Raw genomic sequence first — 13,511 nt, forward strand, 5'->3', positions numbered from 1 at the left:
CCAATGCTTTCTTCCTGTCATCCAGTGAAACTGGGAGCTGCAACTGAACACAAACATCACTTTACCAGGTCACTTAAAGAATCTCTCTTTCCTCAAAGCCTCTCGGAGGAAGGTGTGAGTAGGACACCATCAGGTTGAAAAAGTAATTAAACCTAGATTTTCTGTTTCCTAAAGCCAGCAGTGGAGGGCGTTCCATATGGGGCAGGAAAGGCAAGCACATCTTTTATGGGTGATTCATATGGCAGAAGAACACCTCCTGATGTATCTGGGAAGGATCTAATATCTGGAGACATAGAATGTGAAAGTTGAATAATGTTTCCCTCAGTCCTCAGCTAGAAAATATGATAGAATAATCTCATGAATGAATGGTCAATTCATGAATCATATATAGGTCTTTATTTTGCAATTTTCCAGACATCCTTTTGGAAATTTTCCAGTTGTTGGAGAGTCTTGTTATCCTCAAATACCACAAAAGATTAAGGTGATTGAGAAATCCTCTCTGCAAAGGGAGAATTTATTTTTGGAAAAGCCTTCAAAAGTCAGCTTTAATAAGTACATGATGTCTGATCTCCATGGTCACATTGTGATGTAACTTAAAATGGCCTGGTAATCAAAGAAAGCACTGTTTATAGAAGATTCATAACAGAATTGAGAATTGCAGCACCTTAGTCAGATGTTCTGTCCTCTGGTGGTCTTTAGGACTCAGTGCCTGGTTTATTCCCAGCCAGCCACCAAGTCCCACACAGCCCCTTGCTCACTCTCCCACCAATGGGACTGGAGAGAGAACTGGAAGGGCAAAAGCAAGAGATGTCATGGGTTAAGATATAGAGACAGTTTAATAGGGAAAGCAAAAGTCATGGACATAAGTGGAGCAAAACTAGGAATTAATTCACAGCTTCCCACAGGCACATGTTCAGCTGTCTTCGGGAGAGCAGGGCCTCGTCATCTGTGATGGTGACTTGGGAAGATGAATGTCATCACTCCAAATCTTTCCCTCCTTCATCCTCCCCAGCTTTATATAGTGAGCATGATGCCATTTGATCTGGAATATCTCTTTGGTCAGTTTGGGTCATGTGTCCTGGCTGAGATTTTAAACGGCATCATGTAGCATTGCTTTTCTGAGCTGAATCATGAAGCTGAGAACCTGTTCTAAGGTACTGTTCTTGCCTTCAGCCCCTAGGGCTCCAGAACAGCTCTTCCTTCCATTCCTTGTTCATTTTACATTCCAGTCTTTTAATCAAGATGTTGTTATACCACATTATACACTCAAATTTCTATGAGGCATTTTACATCAACACTAAAAACACTATTACTTTAAGCAACAAAGTGTGTATTCTTACCAAAGAAATAAACAGTGTTGAATGATTTCAAGTAATGGATAAAAATATAATCGCCTTTAGTTCTCTAATAAGCTATCAAAGTCAAGCTAATGTCTCTTCTGACTTGGGTCATTCTAACTTTCCATATATCCCCTCTTTAAGGAACTCAAGATTTACAGATAACTTCAGATTTTAATTTGCCACAGGCTATGATGTGGCAATGATTATGTTATAACCTACTACCATCAAGGTGGAACTAGAATCACTTGCTTTTTCCAGTTTTATAAATCTTCTCTATTAGTCCAGGCTTAAGCAAAACGGACACAAATATTGAGATTCCCTTGAGGCAAGTCTCTTGGGCTAGGCACCAGTCAGTGAGATTTAGATGGTTATTTTTAGTAGCTGCTGCTTTCCAGTCTCCTTAGTTACTTTGGGAATAGAAAGTATATAGGCTTTACTGGAGATGCTGTACTAACACAGACTTTTCTGTACCTGCAGAAAGCATTTATTTTTCAGCTGGTGTGAATATCAGGAGAATTTAGTAGGCTGGAATATAAGTACTCTAAAGCATAACTTAGGTGATGGTAAACTTACAATGAACCGACAAAATGTATGATTTTAAAATCCTGTTAACAGAGCATCATGTAGGAAAGCCTAAACTTGAGCCAAGAGGGTCAGCTGCACAAATTACCAGGTACATCCTATGAGCACAGTGGTCTCAATGCAGGAATGGTTTCCATCTCAAGCAAAGTGCTGAGTTGGCCCAAGTCTATCTTCCCCAGAATTTTAGATAATATCTTAGCATAATGCTTCAAAATCCTGTGTTGATTAAGTTTGTTGCAGATAAGCTGTTACCTGCCCACACAGTACTGCCACGTACCAGGGGGCTGAGGAGTGCCCCACAATGGTGCTGTCAAACTGAGGATCCAGACACACCTGTCATGGGGAGGAACAAGATTAGGCTGGATTTGAGTTGAGCTGGACCAGAAGAAAAAACTCTAGAGGAGAGAACTGATACCTCCTGAAGGCAGAATGCAGCACTGCAAAAATACACAAGCTGACATTCAAAAAGTAGCACGATCATGCTAGCACAACTTAGCATGCAAATGGATTAGACCATACTTAATCCACATAGTGATTTCTCTGTAGTGAAATTTTCCATTCTGCTTTCATTTTTTGTACCTGTTTCAGCAGTTCCAAGTGAATAAATGTCAGATGTCACTTGGTGATTCTTATACTTTACTCCCTTTGCTTTCTGTCCCTGATATACCAGAGATGAGTGATGAGTGACTACAGAAAAGGGAATGTGTTGCTGGAAGGCTTTGGTTTTTCTTTTTTTTCTTTTTTCCTTCTGGATGCTGTAATCTGCTATGCATTAAAATGAACAAGTTCTGCAAAGTGAGGCATGAATGTTTATTTTATACACTGAATACTTGACAGATTCTTAAACTCATTAATTTCCAAAATATTATAGAGTTTATTATATTATTTTCTTTTTATAGTGTCATTACAAGTTAGAACCTGATTTAATAACCTTGAGAACCAAAATGGTATTATTTAGTAGCTGTAAACATTGTTCTATGGGCATATTTACCTAAAATAACTCATAATATTGCCCTAAGCTATTAATGCACTTGGTCCTGAATGAATAAAAATTCACTCAGTATAAGATAAAGAACTACAAATCAAAGCTAGCAACCTTGGAAAAAGAATGGAACAGGAATGCAAAAAGCATTTAGAGTTTTCCACTGTCTCAACATGTAGAAGCTATTCTTAATGCCATAATATTCATATAAGAATTAACTGATATGACAAATCTGACTTCCATCTGATAATTGCATTAGCAGTTTTGAATTAGTCTGTGCAATTAATAAAATATTCTCATCTATTCAATTAGCATTAATATCTCTAAGTTACCTAATCCCATATATATATTAGTCTTAACTAAAACTGCAGATGTTAAAAGTACATTTACAATAGTTTGGTATTTGCAAGTACAAGGATATTTGTCTGCCCATAGTTTGTGGGATGAAGGGGCATGGTGACAGAATGATGAGCTTTCAGTGGCTAGAGTAGTCCCAGTTTGATTGAATGATCCTCACAAATAGCTGCCCTGAAAATTGCTAGAAGAATGAATATGGTCCAAGACTATAAATTTGGTAGATTTATAATGCCCTTAAAATAATAACTAGCCTCCACTACAAAACCAGCACTGATTTATCTTTCCATAAGCAGAATTCTGCTGCATTACAACAGAAGAAAAAAGGACAGTCTATTGGCCATCATCTGCTGTCATTACCAAAATAAAATTCCTTCTTTTTTCATATGATATACAACAGGCACAAGAAAGCTATTACTATAATCACTTGTTAAAACTTATTGAACACAAAAATTTTCTGCTTGAAATATACAATCATAACTAATTTTATGTGACAAAATATTTTTGTAGGTAGCAATAAATACAAAAGCAATTAATAATAAAATGGGTGGAAAATAATAGAAAAGCCAGAGTCCTGAAAACTGAGGAGGGGAATACCAGCTGGACAATCAAAAAGGTAATAACTCAGCTTCTGCAGCTTTACCCGCTCTCAGTGATCATTTTGCTTTAGTATGAGTTAGCTGGTTGGGACCAGGTGTGGCACTGAAAGTAGAGCTTTCATTATTTCCTGCATCAAAAAAAGATCAAAATCCATTCATCAGGCTGTAAACAGGACAGCTGAATTGAATGCAGAGAACCCACTATTGAACTATCTTTCTCATTAATTTCCAATTACATGAGGAACTGAGCACTCTTTCTTAGCTTTGTTTCTGATTTTTTAATGAATATAATAGAATTAACATTACTCAGTTCAGTGGTTCACAGGATTTAGCAGAAATGTGTTGAGCTACAAAGGATCAAGCCATATTTGCTTTATTCAGGCATGAACAGGCTTACTCTTTCTCTGTGTCTTCTCCTCCTGCAGAACAGTTTCTAGGCTCTCCTCCAATAATGTAGTGGGCAACGACTAGGAGTCTGGTGCTACAAATCCATTTAGATCAGGAGCCCCTGTGAAAATTAAGAACTAGCATCTCAAAACTGGTTTACTCTTTCAAAGTATGTCCTTGTAATAACATTCATATTTTGCATTGATTAAGAGCTTCTTCAGGTCCACCCCTATTCACACCATTCATTCTAGGCATTGCTAATATGCTTTCTGAAGGAAGGCATGATCCTGTGAAGTACTGAGTTCCAACCAAAAAGATGCTGACAACCTCAACATCTTCAGCTCCTCTATCTCCTTTAGCCCGTGTTAAATTTTGGGCTATTGACAGTAACCAGCATGCTGAAGGAGCCCTAGGGAATCACAATATCACTGTTTACATCCACAAATCCACTCTAAATATCTAAATGGACATATAGTCTAAGGACAAAAGAGTATTTTATATAAATTTGAACATTACTGGAGTGGTATTCTTTTCAAAATAGATTGTGACAGGGCACAACATACAACAGCATTAGAAACATAATATGAAATACATAGTTCAAAGACCTACAGTCAACCTAAACATATTTTATGGGATGATTTGTGATCCACATGGCTGTGAAGCTGAAGTTCTCGTTTTTTATGGTACTGTGGGAATGAGAGACTGATGCCAGTGTGTGATCAATAAAGAAAAATGTTGGCAATATTGCACATTTTTAACTGGATGACATGAACTCCAGTGGTTTGTCATGGGATATTTTTGAAATATTACTGGAAAAGCTTTAAAATTATTTTCCTTTGTAGTGTATTTCCATTTAGGGAATTGGCAAGGAAATATCAATGAGAATATATTGGTATGAATAATGCATCATTTGTATATTCCTCATACTCTTTCCAGCTGGCAGTCCAGTTGCTGCAGCATTACCTGGATTTCCAGATACAAAAACCAATGCATGATTTGAAATATTAATAGTGAAGTAGGCTTTGTTCTATGTTCTTTTGTAGTGTAGCTAAGTAATAATTTACCTTCAATATCTCAGATTATTCTAATATATTTATAATATGCAAAAATTCTACCTAGATTTATGTAGGAAGGGGTAGGAAAAATTTGGGAGAATTAAGCTGCTCAGTCCTTACCAATAACATTTTATCTCATGAAAAAAAAAAAATGTAGAATCTATGTCGCTTTTAAAACATACTATTAAATGAAGGGGTTAAATGAGATCTCTTTAAAAAGTGTGAAAATATAAAGACAGTTGCTTTTTACTAAAATTCATTTACTGTCTCTGACTTTGGAAAAATACATGAGATGAAAGCCTTCATATTCCATTTTGAATTTTATTTCTGCCAAAATAACTTAGATAGTTCTGTGAATTAAACTATTGATGAGAAACTCAGAGTTTATGATTTTGTATATCCCCCACGTTAAAGCTTTTCAAAAAAATTTGGATGAGAAAGTTTTAGGAAGTGACATCAACTACTTTGAACATGGGCCTGATGCCTGGTTTTGGGGGGGGGGGGTGTGTGGTTTTTTTAAACATAAATTAATCAATTTTAAGAAACGTGGAAAATTAAACTTTGCATCTGATCTGTACATTCTTAAATATTACAGATCAGTTCCTTGGAAGCTCTTCATCTCTTCTCTGGAAGAGCTCCAGATGGCCTAAATAAAACTCTGGTGTGCTTCTGTATATGATGCCAAGCCTAGATCCAGGTGAATTGTTAGAACACATTCTCTCCAGTTGACTCTGTGCAGTGTGGAACAGGGAAGCTGTTCAGAGACAGAGATACTCCATCAATAAAGAGATGTGTGTACTGTGAGTTAAAATAAGAGGGATCTCAGAAAGCTGTCATAAGAGTTGGGGCAGACAGAATAGCAAAATAGGTATATTTACACAGGAGTTTAGTTTTTATAAGAAAGACACCTTCTGAAACATATCTTACTACTGATTATCATCTCATAGCTGTCTTGCAGAATTAGAACTTTCTTATGGAAGCATACTGAAAGATCTTCTCCAACATATCCTTGGTGTGGGTGCTGGGTCTGCAGCACCAATTGATTCACTCCACTAGCCTGTGTTGAACTGTCAGTGCAACGAAGGCCTGAGTAAAGGTGTGGAAAAGTCATTCTGTGAGATGAAAATGGGGATAAAAAGGTTTGCTGTGGTAAAAAAATCTGGCCTGGAGGTTGACAGGAAACAAAACAGGGCAAACTACAAAGAGGAAACAAATCTGAGTGCTAGGGAGTATCGGTGGACCAGTTATGAAGGAAAGCAGGTGGATTAGGAAAGATAAGACTTAAATCTTAAGTGTGAAGAGATAAGATTAGGAGGACAAGGCCTTAGTTAAATAATGAGTGCAGCAGAAGTAGTAAGTAATTAATTGAGAAGGATGAAAGGGAGGGGGTGAAAGAGAGGAAGAATAGGGAAGAGACAGGGAAAAGACAAATGAGAGGAAATGTAAAGTGGCAAGTAGAGGTTTGGGAAGACAGATACTCCATATATAGTAGAAATTTTGCTCCAGTGCCTCATCATCCCTGGGTGGTTGTTCCTGCTCTTCAGTTTACCTTTACTTCTCTACTCCTGTTAGATTCCTGATGTTCTCTATCCTATGGACTTGTTTACCATATCTTCTTAGGTGGATCTCATTAACCAATTAAACTGTAATCTCAGTTCAGCCTTTAAACAATGCTGTCTGGAAGCTGGTGTTTGCAATATGATTCCTGTTGTCTTCAGCTGAGTCACTACTTAAATGAAGGCTCGTAGATATGTAATTGTCTCAGTATTACTCCTGCTCCGTGTGGATTCAAGTACCAGAAGACTAAAGCTGAAGTGCAACAGCTGTACGAAAAAATCTGGTTCAATTAAACCTGTTCAGCAACCAAAATTCTTAGTATCAATATTATTCTAAATATTATAAATATAAAATTCTGGCAACATGGAGGCATGTTATTTTTTTTTTACTTCAAACTCAATAGATATAAATATTCCATGCAAATAAATGTGACAGATCTTAGTATAACTATTTGGTAGACAATCTGCATTCAGGCTGTTAAGTTCTAAATAAATTGCAAAAATTGGTAGCAAAATTATGCTGCTGTGCCATGACTACTCTCAGCTGAGAGTTTCACTTCTCTGAAGAGCAGTTTCAAAGACATATAATATTTATATATAAATAGCTTAGAATTATTTCAGTATTAAAGAAAAATCTTGTAATGCTATAAGTGGGTTTTAGCAGTGTTTGAAATAATCTGGTTTTATCTATATGTGTTTGAATAATAGTTTACCCTTAATTTTACAGAATCTGTATATAGTGATGCTACTGTATAATTACATGACATGTACTATTTTTCCAAATAGCAGTGGTAAATAATGCTTAGAAATACCAACTAGAATTTGTATTCTGATTGCATATCCATATCTTGGAATGCTCAGTGTAAGAAAGACAGCCAGGAAGAACCATAGTTTTCCAGAATTCAATAGTTCTACAGAGCTGACACAGCTCAAAAGTTGCCATCTTCAGTATTGATCATGACAGGATTTCATGCATGTTGATAGAACCAAAGATGTTAGTGATCAGTAAGTGATGTCATCTGATTGAAAAGGAGCCAGAAAGCTTACTTCTGACATAAATAACCACAGTCATCACACACATAGTCATAAATAGGTAAACATTCATGAGTACTTGAGCAAGCCTGTTGTCTGGGCACTTACTCAAGTCCTTTATGCACTTGCTCAAGCGTGTGCCTTAGAGCACATGGCATTTGAATATTGAGGTGCATCTGAATGGGGGTGTAAAATGACAGGAGCTTCTGCTCTAAAAGCTTACAGAAGAAAGTGAATGCTTGGAGAGAGACACCTTCATACCCAGAACACTCCTACATATCCCATGGGAAAACACTGACTTTCAGACTGGCAACTGCCACCCTTTCAGGCTGGGTTTAGTCCATGTTGAAATTCGGCAAACGTGTTACAAGGCATAAGTGACCTCCACATCCCACATTTTACATGCTGACTTTGGAAGCCCATCAAGGCCCAAATGAGCTAGCAGGTGCCAGAAGTGCATAGTGTTCTTTTACACAGTTTGGGAGACCTCTAGTGGGCCTCCTTCCTTGTCTCCTGGTGTAGCTCCCACAGCCTACATAAAGCAAAGTTGATTGTAACTTGGACTATATCCGTGTGGACTATATAATTGACTGAATCATTGCAATTCTTATATGTGACTGCTCTAAAGCACTGCTTGTAAGTGGAAACCACAGAAAAGTACAATAAAGACTTTGATCTCAAATGTTCAAGACATTTTGAAAAATGATTAAGTTGTGCACCATTGAGCAGAACAACACTGACATGCTTAGAAATCTGTTTTCAAAGGCTTAATTTTTAAGACCCAAGTCTCTTTTTAGGATTTGCAGAACAGAAATGGCACCTTTTATTTAGAGGTGCGATTCAAGTGACCAAATTATGTTTGGAGTTCCTTTTCCTCTGTTCATGTCTGAGCATGAATACGCATCAATAGAATTGAAGCCTCTTTGGACTTAACACTTTATTATATTTTCAAATGCAGCATGGAAAGGGAACAACAAATCTTCAGTTCATTTACAAATTCAGTAGGAACATACAATTAGACTAAAACCCTAAAATTTAGCATTACCTTATTTACAGGAGTATTTTCTGACACAGGAATGATATTCTATTCAATTCCATACACAGCCTTTGTACCTCACATGACTAAGATTAGAACAGTCATCTTTATTTGCACAAATGCCTCTTTTCCAATTGCTAGGTGATCATGAGAGCAGAACATTTTATTATTGCTTTTCTAAAAGGCAATCCGTGTTTATAATGCAATTTCTGGTTTCATATTTATCCGTCATCCATAATAAGATTTTAACAAAACATACTATGCAATAACTAATTTAATGATTAAAAAATTACTTTTATTTTTTTTAAATTTAAAGCTCAGCCACTTTATATAAGCAACTAATTCATGTGTAACTATACTGAAATCGGGAGCACTTTGCACAAAAGGGGACACTCGTCTCTCTACCTGGATAAGCAGATATTTACTGGTTCTAAATTATATTCTAAGTTTTGCAAAATGCTCTTTTGCCTATAGTATGAATTTACAAGGATTATATAGGGACATTTGGGAATATAAATATATGGGAATATAAAAGTATGTATTAATTCATTTTTTTCCTATTTTTATTAAGAAGTGAAACAAGCTTCGGAGAGAAAAGTCAATCAATCCATCTTCTTTTCCCAACAGTGGGTTGTAGTCTTGCAAAAGTAGGTAAATGTCTAGCTCTAATTCTTGTAAGATATGAATTTGAGAGAAGTTACTGCATTTCCAGAGTTATACATCTCCAGAACCATTTTCCTTTGGTTCATCATGCCTAAAAATGGGTTTGTATCTCAGCCTTTTGCTATTTTCCCCCCCAAACACTCTTTCTCATCCTATTCCTTCTCACGAGAGAAATGCTTATGTCATTGCAAACCTTTTGGAGGGGAAAAAAAGTCTTTCTGAAACAGCATATTAGGAAAATGAAATGGTACACTTCCTCACAGAACTTGCTTGGGATATTTAGAGCTCCCTGAAATCAGTCCATCATCTCCTGGCATCAGCTGAAACCATAAAGGGCAGTCTGTGAACATCTATGCACCTTTCCAGTTCCAGCCCACTTCCAAAAGTAATAGGGAACCTTTCTTGTTGCAAAGTGGTGGAAGGACAAGGTGTGAAGCACGTGTGGCTGTCCACCTCTGATGGCACTGTGACCATATTATTTTGACTTTGGTGTGGGGAAATCTATTGCTGATGTAAGTGAAGGTTTTGAAGATTGTGTGATGAATATAAGTTTTAATGGTAACCCTTTCAGTTAATAATAATCACAGAAAATGCCTTTTCATTTCAAGGATATTTATAGTTCAAAAAGGCTATATAGCATCACAGTAAGTCTGGTATCCTAACAGGCCAAATTTCTGTTGCCTTCTATGGTGGCTGTCTCAACAGAATAAATTCCTGTGGGATAATCCAGATAGTTCAAATTTTATTCAAGTAAAAGAAATACTCCTTCAAAGATAGTTCTAAATGAGGATGATAAAAAACAGAGTCATAAAACAATCTGAAAATATGTCAAACCAGTGAGACTATTCCACAGAGCAAAGTTGGCACCTCAGACAATTTTAATATTGCAATTTACAGAGAAACATCTGTTGTAATATTTAAGTTGAAAAATACTTGAGGCACACTTTATAGACTACATTACAAAACACTTAGGGGAAAAAGTCTTTGGAAGACTACAGAGTGTTGACTAAATAATTGTGAGATGAGTTAGGGTGAGAGGTGACTGATAAAAAGGACAAAAACTGAAGTGCAATTCTAATCATGGAGAAAACTTAGGAACATAAAGCTCTATGTAGTTAAAAATATTTATAATCTATGTAGAAAAAAAATTATATCCAAAGAACTTTGTACTGAGCATTGAGTCACCAGAACTCCTACCTGCATTGGCATTGTGGTCCCCAGTGAAATTCAGTCTGGGCAATGCAATATGCACTGGCAGGAATTATCTGAACAACATATACATTAGTTTGTTGTAATTACCCAGACATTAAAAATGTAAATGCCAATAATTCCATGAGTTATTACATGAGTAGATCATACAGAAAGTTAAAGGTATGAACAAGAGATACTGTATACAATGAAACATTCTATTTCCACTCACTATATAATGTTAGATTAGGCCTTCAACTGGAATGTCATGTCTGTTTGTCCCACCCCAAATAAAACACACCAAAGACAGCTCTTGAGAAGCCTTAGAAGTATAGAGGTGTTCATGTGAAAACCATAGTAAAAATACCAAGCTGGGGAAGGATGTGATACAGCTGTAACACAGAAGATGAAGAGGTTAAAGGAGGCAAACGTAAATTATTTATTTTCATAACCCAAGCACATATATACCTGATGAAACTGGAGAGCAATAACATTAAAAATAAACATAGCTAAATAAACACTTAGCATGAATTTCAGAGAAGATTGGACATATTTAAGGATAGAGATTACCTCACATAATATTTTGGGTGGAATTTGCAACAAAAGCGTTTTTGTAGAGAAATAAAGCCTTAATGATCAAAAATGTACCCTGACCTTTAATTACAGGAGGCATAGAATGGAAGCTTCCTCCCTAGGCAGTGTTATTCCATATTCATCCACTATGTGGGTTCTTGCATTTTCCTTTGAAAAATCTGAGCCAGGACCACAGAACTGGAGAATCATTTCAATTGGAAAAGACCAAGATGACCAAGTACAACCACAAACTCAGCACTGCCAAGTCCACCACTAAACCATGTTCCTGCATGACATATCCACATATTTTTTAAGCACCTCCCAGGAATCATGATCACCACTTCCCCAGGCAGCTTGTTCCAATGCTTCACAACCCTTTCTTGTGAAGAGGTTTTCCCTAATATCCAATCTAAACCTCCCTGACCTAACTTGATGTAGTTTTATCTTGTCCTGTTGCTTACTACTTGGGAAGAGAGACCAGCTTCTACCTTATTATGGCCTCCTTTTCAGGCAGCTGAAGAGAGCAATAGAGCCTCCTTTTCTCAAAGCTAAATAATCCTAGATCTCTCAGCCACTCCTCATAAGACTTGTGCTCCAGATCCTTCAGCAGCTCTGCTGCCCTTCTCTGGGCACGCTCCAGCACCTCTAGATGAAACCTTGGTCTGATGCAGCCTAGAATTCTTCAACAGATAGTTTATTTTTCATATACACAGCATAAGACATAAGGTCCATGTTTTTCAGAATGAACTTGCCATCAGTACTCTGAAATACAAAGAGTCCCACAAAATCCTCAGGCAATGAAGGTTAAGCTACATTGTAATATTTCATTTATTTGATTAAAAAAAACGCCAAAACATTGCTTGTAATCATGAGGGTAGGAGACCTGGAAAGTTGTAGATGTTATTTTTATTTCCATTTAAAAATAACAACAGTGAAACAAAAAAAAAAAAAAAAAAAAGGATAAAAAAAGGATAACAATAATAAAAGTAACTACATAGTCTGCTTTGTGCAGTACATTTCTGTCTTCATGCTCTGTAAGTGAAGGGTTGCTATTTATGGTATGCTCCAAGTCTGCTTTTCAGAAGACAGCCCAGCTTGGCTGGACAGCTTTCAGTTGCTACTGGAAATATGTCACTTATTAGGAACAGAGGGGTTGTTTATCACTGTCTCAAGGGTTACTTTGGCTGAGGCAAAGAAACAGTTCAGTTATATAATGGAAAGAGCTGGGTCGAAGGATAAGAAATTTATACAGTGAGTGCTCGAGATTCTGGCAATGCAGACTTGGTTTCTTTCTTGTATGTCTTGCACACATCATGGCTATAAAGGCCCTCCTCAAAATATATAAGGCTGTATAGGTCCCCCATCCATCCCCAAAACAACTTTAGAACTATAGGGGCTGAAGTCAAAAATTTAAAAAGCCCTCCCAGTCAAGCCTTCTCAATCAAGACAAAGAAGTTTGTCCTAGTTGCTTCTTTTACCCTCCTGGTATCCAGTTAGCTTTGGATCTTGTTACCCAGACCCACCGCATAGCCACAGTTCAAGTCCTCTAGCAACCTAGAAATGCCATCTCTAGCAAAGATCTACATTGGCCCTGAACATAATCGGTCCTTTTAGTCCTCACCAGCACTAATAGGGGAATACTCCTTGACATAATCTCAGTTCTGGTTTCTAGTGAAACAGCAAAAAAGAACCAAATCCTGCCTGCTTCATGTCACACGGCAAGGGTCAGTTACAAAGAGCTGGACCTATGTTTCTGTCTACTTATGTAACTGTCAGATGTCCCAGTTCAGGGTAACCAAAACAACTTCTAGTACAAAAAGAACCCCTCAAAACAAACAAACACAAACAAAGAATAATAATAATAATAATAAAAAGTATTCCGAGACTTTTAAAAACTTCCTCTCAGTGTTTTAGTTCCCACTACCAAGGGCATCCTTTAGACGAAATGTTTAACCGAGCATCACGTTTTCAAGCACAAACCAAATTACCATAATAACAACCCAGTAAACAAACACTGGTAAGTCAGCACCTCGCCCTAATTACCAAACACACAAAGTGACCTGGGGTCCTCCCCGGGGGCCGGCGGAGAGAGCCCCCCCGGTTCCCTTCCAGCACCTGCTGCGCCGCCACTTGGCCGCAAGAGAGGGGCAGCAGCGGGGGCCGC

This window comes from Sylvia atricapilla, chromosome 4 (genome assembly GCF_009819655.1).
Source record: "Sylvia atricapilla isolate bSylAtr1 chromosome 4, bSylAtr1.pri, whole genome shotgun sequence".
Lineage (NCBI taxonomy): Eukaryota > Metazoa > Chordata > Aves > Passeriformes > Sylviidae > Sylvia > Sylvia atricapilla.